The 14,154-nt window shown below is 34.5% G+C and overlaps 1 protein-coding gene across 1 annotated transcript in view; it reads right to left on the bottom strand.

Moving 5' to 3' along the window:
* The window catches only part of LOC115890487 (protein sprouty), a gene marked incomplete in the record, with an annotated part of 264,701 nt that overhangs the window by 169,130 nt on the left and 81,417 nt on the right, over positions 1-14,154 (bottom strand).

The raw sequence follows: 14,154 nt of genomic DNA, 5'->3' as shown, positions 1-14,154 counted from the left end.
AAGGCGAGTGAAAAAAATGCAAGAAAAAATCCTATAAAAACATTCACCTAAATTGCAATATCCGGTCACTGCTGCTGTCCGGGTTAAAGATTGGAATAAGAACTTCAGCAAAATCCTTCGACATGTATAAAAGATAGACTAACCGAAGATAATCTTCCTCTATAGGAGATGCGAGACCTTGTCGATGGTGGGGAAGCTCCTAGTCAGGTAATAGGGGGAATTCCCTCTAGCACTTTAGCTGGGTCTAAGAGCATCTCACTGTCTTGTTCCTGGCTTGGGACTACCGTGTCCGTGGTACCAGGCACACTCTACTCTCTGTGGTCATGAACCACGGGGTCTTAGCTTAACCGCCTGGACCAAGAGGAGACAACCTCACCAAAAACCTAAATCCTATGATGGCGGGACCTGGTCAAAGGGATGCGTAGCTAGACAGATGACTAGCTTCTACAGGTCCCAAGCTTTGAACACCAGGGGGCAACCCGTTGTATTCTCGTCTTCCTTAGAAGTAGAATAGAAAAAAAGGGATATATCCTATATTATAGATTCGGGACAACACCGGTATCAGGTAGGAGATACCAAGTTAAAGTGGTGGAGAAAATGGAGACAGATCCTCCAAGCTCCACCTCACGAGTACCTCAGCAGAAGACAAGCTTATCGACTGTGAAGGGCACCGAGGGCTAAACCCCAACCGGAGAAGCACTCCTCGGAAGATGGAAATCTGTTGTCCAGCGGAGGATGGGAAATACTCTGTCCTCCTTACAACAGGAAGATCCCCTTGTTTCTCGAGTTATAATAGACTGTATCACAATGGATCTTTAACGTCGCGGTGATTAACCTCTCTCTTACTCATTCTACATTCTAGACTTACCGAAGATAATAATAATATTTCAGTGTTAGAACGTTTGGAGGCGTTGTTCGATGCCTAACTTCCATATAACTTCCACGTCATTCAGTCATTCCATTGTCTCTCACTCAGATTTCTGGCTCTCATTTCTTTTATTATCCTTACCTTCCAATTCAAACGAATTGGAAGTTCAATGTTTCCGAATTGGAAATTCATAACGAAGAAGAACGAAAAAAGTTATCAAACTTTTAACTTTTCCACTAATTATACTCTCAAATTTACGAGAAATGTCATTTTGGCATTTGATTATCCGTCAAGAGTAATTGTCAAAAATCAAAAGTTGATTGTTTTAGTCTTTCTCTGTGGATCCAACTGACTAACGCAAGCTATTGCTAGCATATTCTATTAATTTTTTTTCCATAGCAACTGTTAAAATTGCTTTATATCTATCAAAAATAGTAGATAAAACAGTACTTTAACAGCGAGGGTAAATTAAATGATACTTTAACAGCGAGAATAGGTTAAAAACTTTATTTCTTCTGGCACGTTTTTTAATTGCTTCAATTTTTGAAAATTTTTGTATTCCTTTTCATAAGTTATTCGGGATTTAAACGGAAGTAGTTTGGATATGGCGTTTGTCGCCTCAGCCTGAATATCTGTTGATAATTTACTTATTTCGTTTTAGCCATTTCTGGCTCCAATTCAATCAGCAATCGACACCAAAGAGAATTAAAACATATTTACTCAAAACTGACAACTAAAGAGACAGACTTTATTTATTTGTCAAATTACATAGAAACCAACGCCAACCCGGCACAATATTTTTTCCACTCGTAATAAATTCCTTGAAATAATAATTTCTGAATATTTTTTAAAACGTAACTCGCTATGGAAAAAAATATTGTTTTATACACGACGATAAAATTGCATTATCGCCTTGTATAAAAATAACTATTAATTATGTTTTTTAAATATTGTGAATGGTCGAAAACTAAAAAGTATAAAGTGTAATTGAAACCACTAATTGCGAGGTTCTGGATGAAGCTTAAGTGTTATCATTTACAATATCTCCGATGATTGAGAAATTTGTGAATTGTTTTACTTCCGGAAGCATTGAGAATTCAATCACTTTTCTACAACTATGTTATATTGAAGATTCGCAATAAATTTTATTTCTCGCCTGTGAAATATTTACCGTTTTGCAGGTTTTCTTTTTATTTCTGGTGCATAGCTTCTTCGATGAACTTGGAAATATCGCCGGAAAGAACGCCTACGCGCGAAACTGAATTCGCAAATCGTAACGTTTCTCCACTGTTTCCTCCTTTCTCTTGCCGGTTTTTGGGCGGATGCGTTCGACTCTTTTGCGTTCGCGCCGTTTTCAATGGGATCCAAAAATAAAAACGCGCCAAACCGGAAGTGCAGTGGCGTGGAATGCGCCACAGCCACCCGCTAGTCTCTCTCGGCTACACAACATATGGCAGACAGATTTGAATGGCCGAGAGAAGAATTACTTATCAACTGGGTTTAACAGTAAGAAAATAAGCCTTATATACGAAGTTTTGTTAAAAACTTGAATTTTTGAAAGATCTGAAAACGAATTGTGAAATATTTTTTTAATTCACCCCCGTGAAGGGGTGAAACAAATAAATACAATTATTTTTTAAATACAAATCTCGTTTTTTTATCTGAAAAAAATAAAAAAGTTATAGGGGTGAGCCACTTTTGAGACGCACCTGGTATAGAGTGAGTCTTAAAAAATGCAATATTTTCAATACTGCTAGATTTCGATAAATGAAATATGATTTCTCTTGTTTTAATGAGAATATGAGACATGAATATGACATTTTACTGATTTAAGTGTTTAACAGACAACAGCCGCGCACTCAAATAAAATGATCTATGATAAAATAAACGACTTCGAGCATTTCAGCGAATATACATGTTTTGGGAACTTATAAAAAATATTGATAAATTCTTAAAAGAAGGATCGCCTCAGCAAGAAATAATAAACAGAAGTGATTTTTGGCCAATATAACTGATCTAAAATACAGACAATATACGATTATGCGTTAATTTTGCTGGCGAGTTTATTAACAGAAATAAAAAAAATATTTTTTTCCATAAAACACAGAACATTTCATGCATCTTCTCGTTCTAAAGCAGACTCCAACTGTCAATACAATCACTAATTGTACACCGATTGCATCATAGCCGTACATGTAACCCGTTTGAAATCGTTAACAAAACCGCTTTACAAACTAATCGAATCGTGTGGGGAGGGCCTTATTATATTTACAGGCTTATTTGTCCATAATTGTCCAGTACAGCCTGCCACTCAACCGGATAGTAGGCAGTCCGCATGTGACCGGATCAATGGGTTTACGTTTGTTTGCGATATTGTTTTGTAATTTAGTTTTTTCTAATAATAGTTTTTTTCGCGACCCACTCGCGCGTTGGACAGGTTTATTTTTAAGTTTTTTATTATTTTTAAAAATTCCCGTTATCGGCCAAGTGTAAAAATAAAAATGATAATTGGCGATTTCCTTTCGACGTGAAAATAAAGCAATTAGATTTTTTATTTGCCCAGGAAATTTGTTTACTACATCTATTTTAAAGTATTTATTATCTACTAGTTGAAGCCTGGCGCATCCGCCACGACATCAGGAAAAAAATACTTTTTATTTATTTAATTAAAGGAAAAACAAAAAATCCGGCGACGACAGTTTTTAGAAGAGCCAATTAGCTATCTTTTAGTAAAAAATTGGCGCCGGGAGGCACGTATAGTCGCCCATACTAAAATATGTTAATAAAAAGTTGGTAGGCAGTTCTGGTAGTTTCAAAGTAAAGGAACCAATTTTTTTTATATCAAAAACTGCGACTTTGACTGATTTTGATGTCATTACAAATTTTGTTGCAAATATTATTCCAAATCTTAAATTGAAAACCGCATTTCGCTAGCTACTGTAATTTAGGAGTAACGATTTTTTAAAATTTTTAACTTCCTCCCATACATTATATGGGTTCGTCATTTGTCATTTCCCAGCCAACTGGACGCCGGTTTTTTCATACGGTATAATGGATTCACACGAAATAACTTCAAAAATCGGTCCAACATTTTAATAGATGAATAGATAATTAAGCATTAAGTAGGTATATGTGTTTATGTTGTTAAACGTTACAACAGCAAGTGTAACTTTGTATTTGATGAATAGATATGTTACTATAAATGTGTCCGAAATGCGGTAAAACCTAGGATAACCGCGCTAAACCTAGGATTTACCAATGAATTAACACCCCCCAAATAACCACGCTAACCAACTCGAAATGCGGTAAAACTTAGGATAAGCGCGCTAAACCTAGGATTTACCAATGAATTAACACCCCCCAAATATCCACGCTAACCAACTCGAAATGCGGTAAAACCTAGGTTTTACCGCATTTCGAGGAACCTAGGTTTTACCACATTTCGGACATTTACAGTGACAGATACATATATTTGTTATAGGAATACTTTTTATAGCTTGGGAGTAGCAAGGTACAGCTTGCCATAGTAGAGCCGTTCGGTATACAAGGAAGGTAATGTGGCTAGTATTGCGCTTAAACCGCCTATTTTTACCTCAGGATTGTGAATCCCAAGTACTCATTTAAGGCTGAGTCGACCTACTAGGTACCCAAACTATTTCTATTTTTAATAAAAATAGTCGGCTGATGAAATGCCGGCTGTAGGATTTGAACCCACAACCTTGGTAATTTACACAAATTGGTAGACGAGAGCTGTACCTCTACGCCACGCCGCCGGGTACCCAAAAGTTATTCTATCTTGTCATAACTTTTACAGTTATTTTTAAATTTATCATAAGTTTTTAAACAAGTTGATATTTTTTTATTTAAATCCATGATTAAAATAAAAAAAAAACATTGATTTAAATCACGATTTAATTCTTGATTTAAATCCAAGTTGATTTAAATCATTGCACCTTTTGAAATCTATTGTGGTCCTCTTCTAATCTTAAGGTTACATTCTCCACTTCTATCTTAGTCTAAAAGTCTTAAAAAGTCTAGAAACTTAGTTTGTAATTTGTTGTTAATGCTATACCTTGTAGTCGATGTAGGTGGTAAAATTTTGTCACACAGTTACGTAACATATAACGTCGTATATAGTCCTATAATTAACAATGCGGTCCCAATCAAAAGAACAATCTGTTGTTTGAAGATATTTTACCAAAAATACTGATAAAATATTGCTATTGAATTTTCGCTCGAGTTATCCCACCAAAAGTTATCTAAATGTTATGCGGAGGATGATCTTTCTTACATTCTTAAAAATATTTATACTCATAACTTGGTAAAATAAAACAAATTTTCTACAAAACTTTTTATTTTGAAACATTAGCTAAGGGTAAGTAAACATAAAAAAGCTAAACATATTTTTCGAATCCACAAACATTGGAGAGTGGGAACGAGTGGGAGTAACGAAAGACACATTGTTGTCAGATTAACAATTTTATAAGGATTATGGATTATATTTTTTAGATCTTGAGTTTGACCAGTATTACTGTAACCACAGTAATAACGGTGATCGATAACGAGATATAATATACAGGGTTGTTCACCACATACGACACGGAGTATTGCAGTACAAGATACAAAGTGTCCCAAATAAATAAAAAATATCAAAGTTGTATTTTTTTAAATGGAACACCCTGTATATTATTGCATTTTTAGTTTCTACGATTAAAATAAAGGCAAATTTGATTAAGGTTTATTACACTTAAACCTTACCGTTTTTGAAATATTTTCAATTTTGTGAAATTGCAGTATAAATTTTAAGGCTTCATTTCTCCGAGGGTATCAAAGTTTTTAATACTAAATATTTACTGAAGTTTATTTATTGATCAGTTATTGTGTTGCAATAATAAAAATTATACTACCTTATACAGAGTGTTTAAAAATGTATTTTAAATAATTACTAGCTTTAAATGGCAAGAACTTGTTTAATTTAAATGGATCACCCTGTATATTTTATGAGAATCAGATGCACAATTTAATTGTCTATCAAATTGTATTATACCACTTTTTACCTATCCCTTCAAGTTTTCGTAGAAAATGCATTTTGTCATAATTTAGACCTCATTTATCAATATACCCATGGAATATTGACATTTTATATTGTTTTTAAAACAACAAATGTACAAAATGTACAGGCTAGTAATATTATCGTTTTTAGCAAAACATTTTGTATGCAAAAAGAAAACTATTTAAATCTTTATAAAAGAGTATACCATTAATTAAATATACCACCAGTATTTCCGCCCAAATACTAATTAATTACATACTTAATTGTGTTCATTAATAAATTATTCTAAATAAATGTGGATTTGAATCAGAAATCAATATAATAATAAGTTATGAAAATGAACGTCTCTGAAATAAGCATTTGTCAAAAACTGAAATATAATTTTTAAGGTGTTAGTTTTTTTACTACACTGTCTAATACACATACATAATTCAGTTTTTTAGTATTTGGAGCAATAATTATTATTAATCAGCGCAAACAGTCAATGTAGTTTGAATACTGGAATCATATTAACTGGTCCTCTTTAACAAATATTTAAACAGTTTTTTTATTTTTTAATGAAATAAACGAACTATATCAACAATATTAGTATCTGTACTCTAAAAATTATCTAAAATGTCAGTATTCCATGGGTATATTGACAAATGCGTTCTAAATTACAAGAAAATGCATTTTGTACGGAAACTTGAAGAGATAGGTAAAAATGGTATAAAACAATTTGATAGACAATTAAATTGTGCATCTGATTCTCATAAAATATACAAGATGTTCCATTTAAATTAAACAAGTTATTGCCGTTTAAAGCTAATAATTATTAAAGTAGTATTTTATTTATTATTGCAATACAATATCTCATCAATAAATAAACTTCAGTAAATATTTAGAAACCTTAATCAAATTTATCTTCATTTTAATCGTAGAAACTAAAAATGTAATAATATACAGGGTGTTCCATTTAAAAAAATACAACTATGATATTTTTTATTTATTCGCGACACTCTGTATATTGTAAAAATATTTTTAAATTGTAGCTCTAATAGTCCTTCAACGAACCCAAAACTTACTATTTGTAAAAATCTAATCGTTTAGCTACAATATTCCGTGTCGTATGTGGTGAACAACCCTGTATAACGAGATAATAATAACGAGATCACCGTTATTACGGTGGTTACGGTATTACACTATCAAATTTCTTTATCAAAGATCTTTTATAAAAGATATTTGATAAAAATACGACAGTGTTAATATACAAAGTTTTTAAAAATCAAACGCATTACACTGTCAAATTTTTTGATAAAATAAAATATTTGATAAATAAATTTGATAGTGTAATACTGGCCTTTGGCATTTTCAATACGTAAGAGGAAAAAGAACAGCGCGATCAAAAAGAACACTGTCCTCTGGAATAGAGGACGGTTGGCAACCCTAGGCTAATGGGCTGCTGACGGTGAATTAACTTGTGCATGACAGATCTCATCAACTATTAGCTGAGTAGCCTCCCGAATAATAAGGACTACTAACAACACCCTTTCAATTTTGAATGTTTTAAACTGTTTGTTATACAAAAACTAACCAAAACTGAGGGTAACTTGTAGAGATTAAGAGGAAACAGGGTGGACAACTCAAAAGATACAAGGATATTTTCCACGAAAACTTAAAGGGGATAAGTATGCAGCATCAGTGGGAGGAAGCAGCGCACAATAGAACGCAATGGAGGAGAATAAACTCAGTTAACAACGACAACCAAAAAGTAAAGAGGCAACAAAGTAATGAGATTTTTGAATGTCGGAGTGCGGAAGAGAGATATCATCATGTATCGGGCTTTTCAATCACAGAAAAGCTCATGAAAGAAAACGCCTTGTGTAACCATTTTCTCATGCGTGTTAAATACTCGTCAGCGAATAACGACAGTAAGTAACCAAAATTTGAGCTCTTTAACATATAGTTCGCAATCAAATAGATTACATCTTAATAAACCGGAGATTCAGAAATACGATAACCAAAACCACCACACTACCCGGAGCCGACATAGAATCAGATCACAATCCGTTATGCGCTAATGTCAAACTGCGATTATCAAAAAGCAAGAAAAAGAAAGCCACCAAAAGAATTGACCCAAAACTACTTAAGGATGCCGATACGAAATCCAGCTTTGAGCAGCATCTAAATGACCAACTGACTAATTCCTCAAACTCAGAAGACGTTGAAGAAATGTGGTCGAGCATCAAAGAATCATTCAAAACAGCAAATAATGCATTTCTTCTGCAACCAAGAGTCACAGCAAAGAATGAATGGATGACAGAGAATATCTTACAACTAATGGAGAATCGCAGGAAATGCAAAGTCAGTGGAGACCGTGATGGCTATACTTCTTATCAAAGAGGAGTTCGAAACGAGATAAGATTGGCAAAAGAGAAATGGCTAACGGAGCGTTGCGAGGAGGCTGAAAACTTTGTTCGTCTGGGGGACAGTTTTCATCTACACAAAAAAGTAAAAGAAATTGCTGGTATCTACAACAAAAGACCTACAACCACTCTTAGAAATGATCAAAACGAACCGATCATAGACCCAGACGAGTTACAGGAAACCTGGAAATCATACGTGTCCAGCCTTTTCAGTGACGACAGAACGCAGAGTACGCCCGAAGTTATTAACAATATACCGGAGGGACCGAGCATATTGGAGAGTGAAGTAAGATATGCCATGAAACTAATGAAGAACAACAAAGCTCCCGGGCCAGATGATATGTATGCAGAGACTATACACATGCTAAACGAAAATAACATGAAAAAATTAGTCAAGCTTTTCAACATCATATATGACACCGGACAACTCCCTAAAGACTGGCTGAGATCCACGTTCATCACTCTTCCAAAGACGGCCAATGCAAAATTATGTAGGGATTACCGACTGATAAGCCTCATGAGCCATTTTTTAAAACTCTTTTTACGCATCCTACATACTAGGCTATACAAAAAATGTGAAGCAGCCAGTGGGTACAGTCAGTTTGGATTTAAAAATGGGTTTGGCACGAGAGAAGCTATATTTAGTCTACAAACACTGGTCCAGAACTGCCTCGACCGGGGAAGGGATGTATTCATGGTGTTCATTGACTACGAAAAAGCGTTCGACAATGTGAAACATGACCTGTTGATAAGATACATGCAAGACCTAGGACTAGACAATAAAGATATCAGAATAATAGCTAACCTGTACTGGAACCAAACTGCCGAAGTAAGGCTTCAAAATTTTAAAACCACCGAAGACATTGAAATAAAGAAAGGGGTAAGGCAGGGCTGTATTCTCTCACCTATGCTATTTAACCTGTATGTAGAAAGAGCGTTTGCCGAGGTAATGTCAATGTGTACAATTGGTATAAGAGTAAATGGCATCCCAATCAATAATATTAGATATGCCGATGACACAGTAATCTTGGCAGACAACGCTGACGACCTTCAAGCACTTCTGCATATGGTTCAGGAGAAAAGTGAGCACCTGGGCCTAAAAATTAACTCAAAGAAGACCAAGTTTATGGTGGTTAGCAAAAATAACATCCCTGCCACCCCTTTATATCTAAACGGCATTCTAATAGAGGAAGTCACTAAATTTAAATACCTAGGCTGCCTCGTTACAAACAGATGGGATCCAGAAGTCGAGATCAGAAGCAGAATTGAACAAGCTCGATCAACTTTTCTTAAACTTAAAAAATTCCTAACGAATAATGATCTCAGCTTTCAACTCAGATATAGAATGGTTAAATGTTATGTCTGGTCCGTCTTGTTGTATGGTGTCGAAGCCTGGACTCTTAAAGTAACCTCGATAAACAGACTGGAGGCATTTGAAATGTGGACTCTTAGAAGAATGTTTAGAATCCCTTGGACAGACCTGGTAAGAAATGAAGAAGTCCTTGGAAAAGCCGGTCTGACTAGCCGTGAACTATTCGACGCCATTAAGAAAAGAAAGACGTCTTATTTGGGACACATCCTGCGTGGTCCTCGTTATGAATTCCAACGTCTTATCCTACAAGGAAAAATCGAAGGAAAAAGGGGAATAGGAAGAAAAAAACTTTCATGGCTCAGGAACATTCGACAATGGACGGGAATACATGACTTTATGTCTCTCCAAAATGCTGCTTTAAATAGAGAAATCTGACAGGATGCAAATGGACGGTCGCCTACGCAGGAATCTGCTTGGCACTTTAAGAAGAAGAAGAAGAACATTTTTGAACGACCAGGTACGTTATACAACACAGTATACATCTTTCTGTTATTAATGCGGCTATGAAAAGGTGTATTTGCGACTACATTACCGGTCGAACAGCGGCCTATTTTCCACTCGAACCGCAGAGCAGAGGAAATCGGTAACAGCAGGAATGGAGCGTTTCACTTGGCGTTTTCGAGCGCGTGTGCGTGGTGTCTGTCTCGCACCCACGACGTCGTCCAACGACCAGCTGTCTCAGGAGAGAACCCACGGATTATCGGAATCTCGGATTTACATAGAAATGTCTACCGTACGATCGAGAAAAAACAACGGATCGGATAGCCTTGGCATCGCTATTACATTAAGCTGTTTATTAACGTTTTCTGTTGGTCAAAGCATAAAGGAATTAAGAGGTAATACAACCAGAATAATACAATTTTTGAAGTAGTTCCAGTCTTAATAGATTTTTAATGTTACATTGTATTTCATGCTCACATATCCTGATATACAGGATGTCCCAGGCTGAACATTAGAAGTTTCTAGAGAACCTCAATATACGGATCGGGGATTGTTTGCACATCATTGTTTCAGAACGAGATTAAAAATATTTTCAATATGGCGGCACTTGTTGACAGCAACTTTCTTATTTTAAATGGGTGCCCCCATTTTTTAGTACATACTTAAATGTTCTGTAAAATTTTATGAATTTTGATATTAAACAATCTATACCTAACATTAATCGTTTTTGAGAAAAAATATATTTAAAATTTCTGAACGAAAAAAACTACCTAAAATTTGTATAGCTAAACGTCAAATTTGGTGATTATACCATTGCCTGGAAACTTATATGGTGAAATTTTGATAAAATAATTTAGTACTCACTAAAAACACGGTATGTCGCTAGTGGTAGGAAAAATAATTTTTAGAGGTTACTAGTTTATTTGGTTGCCTGTGATATGCATATACAGGGTGTTTCCTAATTAATCTAAAAAATAAAAAATCGTTAGAAACGGCGGGCTCTTAATAAGTATATTTATTTTTTTCTCGGCAACCGTTTAATGAACAAGAAAAACTCAAAAGATCAATTTTGTTAAAAAAGGATGGCCAGTCAAGAAAAAAATATATTTTCCTTAAAAAAGCAGTAGTGTACCATTTATGTTAGGCAAAATATCGATTTTTTTTTAATTTTTAACACCTTGTAGATCAGAAAGAAAGTACATTAGACCCAATGGTTATATAAAAATTGGGTAAATTGTTTTAAGAACACATGAGGAATCACACCACAATTTTTTAGACTAATTAGAAAACACCCTGTATATTGTCAACTTGACAATGATTGTTGATAAATCAAAAATACCTTTTCTGTGAAAAAGCCCGATTTTCGCAGGAAAAATTTTGGTTTTATTGAATTTGGGCGTCTGCAAATACCCCCAGTATGTTTTTAATATTCTATCTATCTAAATTTTAAATATCATAGTCAGAAATAGTTTTATTATTTATTAACTGTAAAAATGGCATACTTATAAGTTTTATCAAATATTGTGATTTACTTTCTACCTTGTAGTCAAAATTTATATTTAATAAACTGTAAAATATATATATTCTTATGTTTTATTAAAGTTACTCTGATATACTACTATATCAGTGTAACTTTAAAACTAAATCCTTTGAAATCAAATATAAACATTAACAAAATATTTACAGCAGAAAAGGCGAAGGCGCTGGGTTAAACGTAGTCTCTACTAAGAACACGGAGGGGCGCTTTGACCCAAAATTTTACTATTAAGTTTCATATCTATCTTAATAGAAGATTATTTTCTTTTATCTATGGATTATACCACAGCAACTGTGTCATAAAGAGCAGAGATGGCTATCTATTACAAAAATTAAATTGCCCGAATGTCATATAACAATGACCGTAGCTGTCATGGAATTGAGCAATTAAAAAATTGTCGTAAATCAATTTTTTCAAATGGAAACCCACTTTTTTTATTTCACTAGTGAAAAGGCTTTTCAGTTCGTTTCTTTTTCACTATACTAAAATAAATTGTTTTGAGTTATTTAAGATTTAGTTTTAAAGGCGTACATTTTTCTTGATTTTAACCAGTAGCCTATGATTTGAAACATCAAGTGATGTAGAACAATAGATCTGGCCATGTCATATTGTGACACTTTGTTCAAAAAGTAGTATGTTATCGATTATCATTTCAAAGCCAAAAACTTTGCGATGTTTTTTTCGATCATACGGTATATTATTAATAATATCAACTATCAGATATCACTAAAGAGCGAAAATACTAGATATATTTTTATAAATACACTTTTCAAAGTCTTAAGCAGGCAGTACTTATAATATAGGAAATTCAAATAATTCGTTTTCTGACAGATGGAAATAAATTGTCTTACTGTTTGACACTATGTCAAAGGGAGCTAGATAAAATCAAGAAAAATATACGTTTTCAAACTAAATCTTAAATAACTTAAAAACGATTTATTTTAGGTATAGGAACAATTAGAATTGGAAAACCTTTTTAACCGAGAAATAAAAAAGTGGGTTTCCATTTGAAAAAAATGATTTATGATAATTTTTTAATCGCTCAATTCCATGACAGCTACCGACGTTATTATATGACATTTGAACAATTTAATGTTTGAAATAGATAGCCACATGTTTTCTCTTTATGTCACAGTGGCTGTGGTAATCACTAAATTTGACTTTTAGGCTATACAAATTTTTTTGACAGGTAGTTTTTTTCGTCCAAAAATTTTAAATATTTTTTTCTCTCAAAAATGGTTAATGTGTATTGTAGTATTGTATATAGAGTGTTTAACATCAATATTCATAGAATTTTATAGAAAAATTAAGTATATAATAAAAAACGGGGGCACCTATTTAAAATAAAAAAGTTGCTGTCAACTTCCGGTATTTCCGGAAGTGCCGCCATATTGAAAATATTTTTAATCGATAGATCTAGTTGTAAAATAATGATGTGCAAAAAATCTCCGATCTAGATATTCTGGATCTCTAAAAATTTCTAATGCACACTCAGTCTGGGATACCCTGTACACATATTCGAATCAAGTAGGCAATAAAATAAACATAACATGACTAAATTACGATATAGTAAGTATACTATAGTAAACGAAATGTATGTAGTAAAGAAACGCATACTTTATCAGTCGTACTACGGCAGTACCTCTACTACGGTCGAACCAGAGGTCGATTCACTGTACCACCGCCTCCTAACCGAATTCCGCTTTGCCCACTTAATGCCCTTTTCCTCTTATTTTATTGCCGCGGTGCCGCGCTGTTCGGAATAAAATTATTCTCGGATTTGTCGGCAACTACGTGGGCCAACAACCAGAACACAAAACGCGTTACGAAAGAGCCAACTTGCAGTGTTACAAGTAGGAAGGTCCTGCTTTCTTCTCGGATTTACACTAGTAAGAGAAATCTTGAAACATCAGGCGATAATGATTTTTTTTTGGCCGGCCCTGTCGTCAATCAGACAGAGTGTATTGGCTGAAGTACTACCACTTTGACCAATTTACAGGATACCTCATCACTCATTGCTGTCTTCTTTTCTAACTTAGGTCAGAATGTGACTTTATTTTCATGCATTCGTTGTATGACCATACGATATTAACTTTATTGGTTGTGATTGGTATATGTTGCATTCATCGACCTAACGAAAGCCTTCGACTCTGTAAACCGAGATGCACTTTGGGCAATTATGCAAAAGTTCGGGGTACCCAACAAATTTCTTACAGTGTGTAAAAGCCTCCATAACAAGTCGAGAGTGTCACATCATGGATCACTGAGGTGGACCCTTCCTGACTTCATGGACCCTTCCTGACAAATACATCATCATCATGGATCCCTTCCTGACAAATACAGGAGTTAGGCAGGGATGTGTCCTAGCTCCTCTCCTATTCAACATATGCATGGCAGCGCTCTTTATTATAGTGGACAGCAAACTGCAGGAAAGAGGAATGGGTGTCAGATACAGGTATGGCGGCGCGGCGGTCTGTT

Source organism: Sitophilus oryzae, unplaced genomic scaffold, assembly GCF_002938485.1.
Source record: "Sitophilus oryzae breed Bouriz unplaced genomic scaffold, Soryzae_2.0 scaffold_866_pilon_pilon, whole genome shotgun sequence".
Classification (NCBI taxonomy): domain Eukaryota; kingdom Metazoa; phylum Arthropoda; class Insecta; order Coleoptera; family Curculionidae; genus Sitophilus; species Sitophilus oryzae.
The sequence above is the reverse complement of the archived record's forward strand: the minus strand, read 5'-3'. Positions and strand labels throughout refer to the sequence as shown.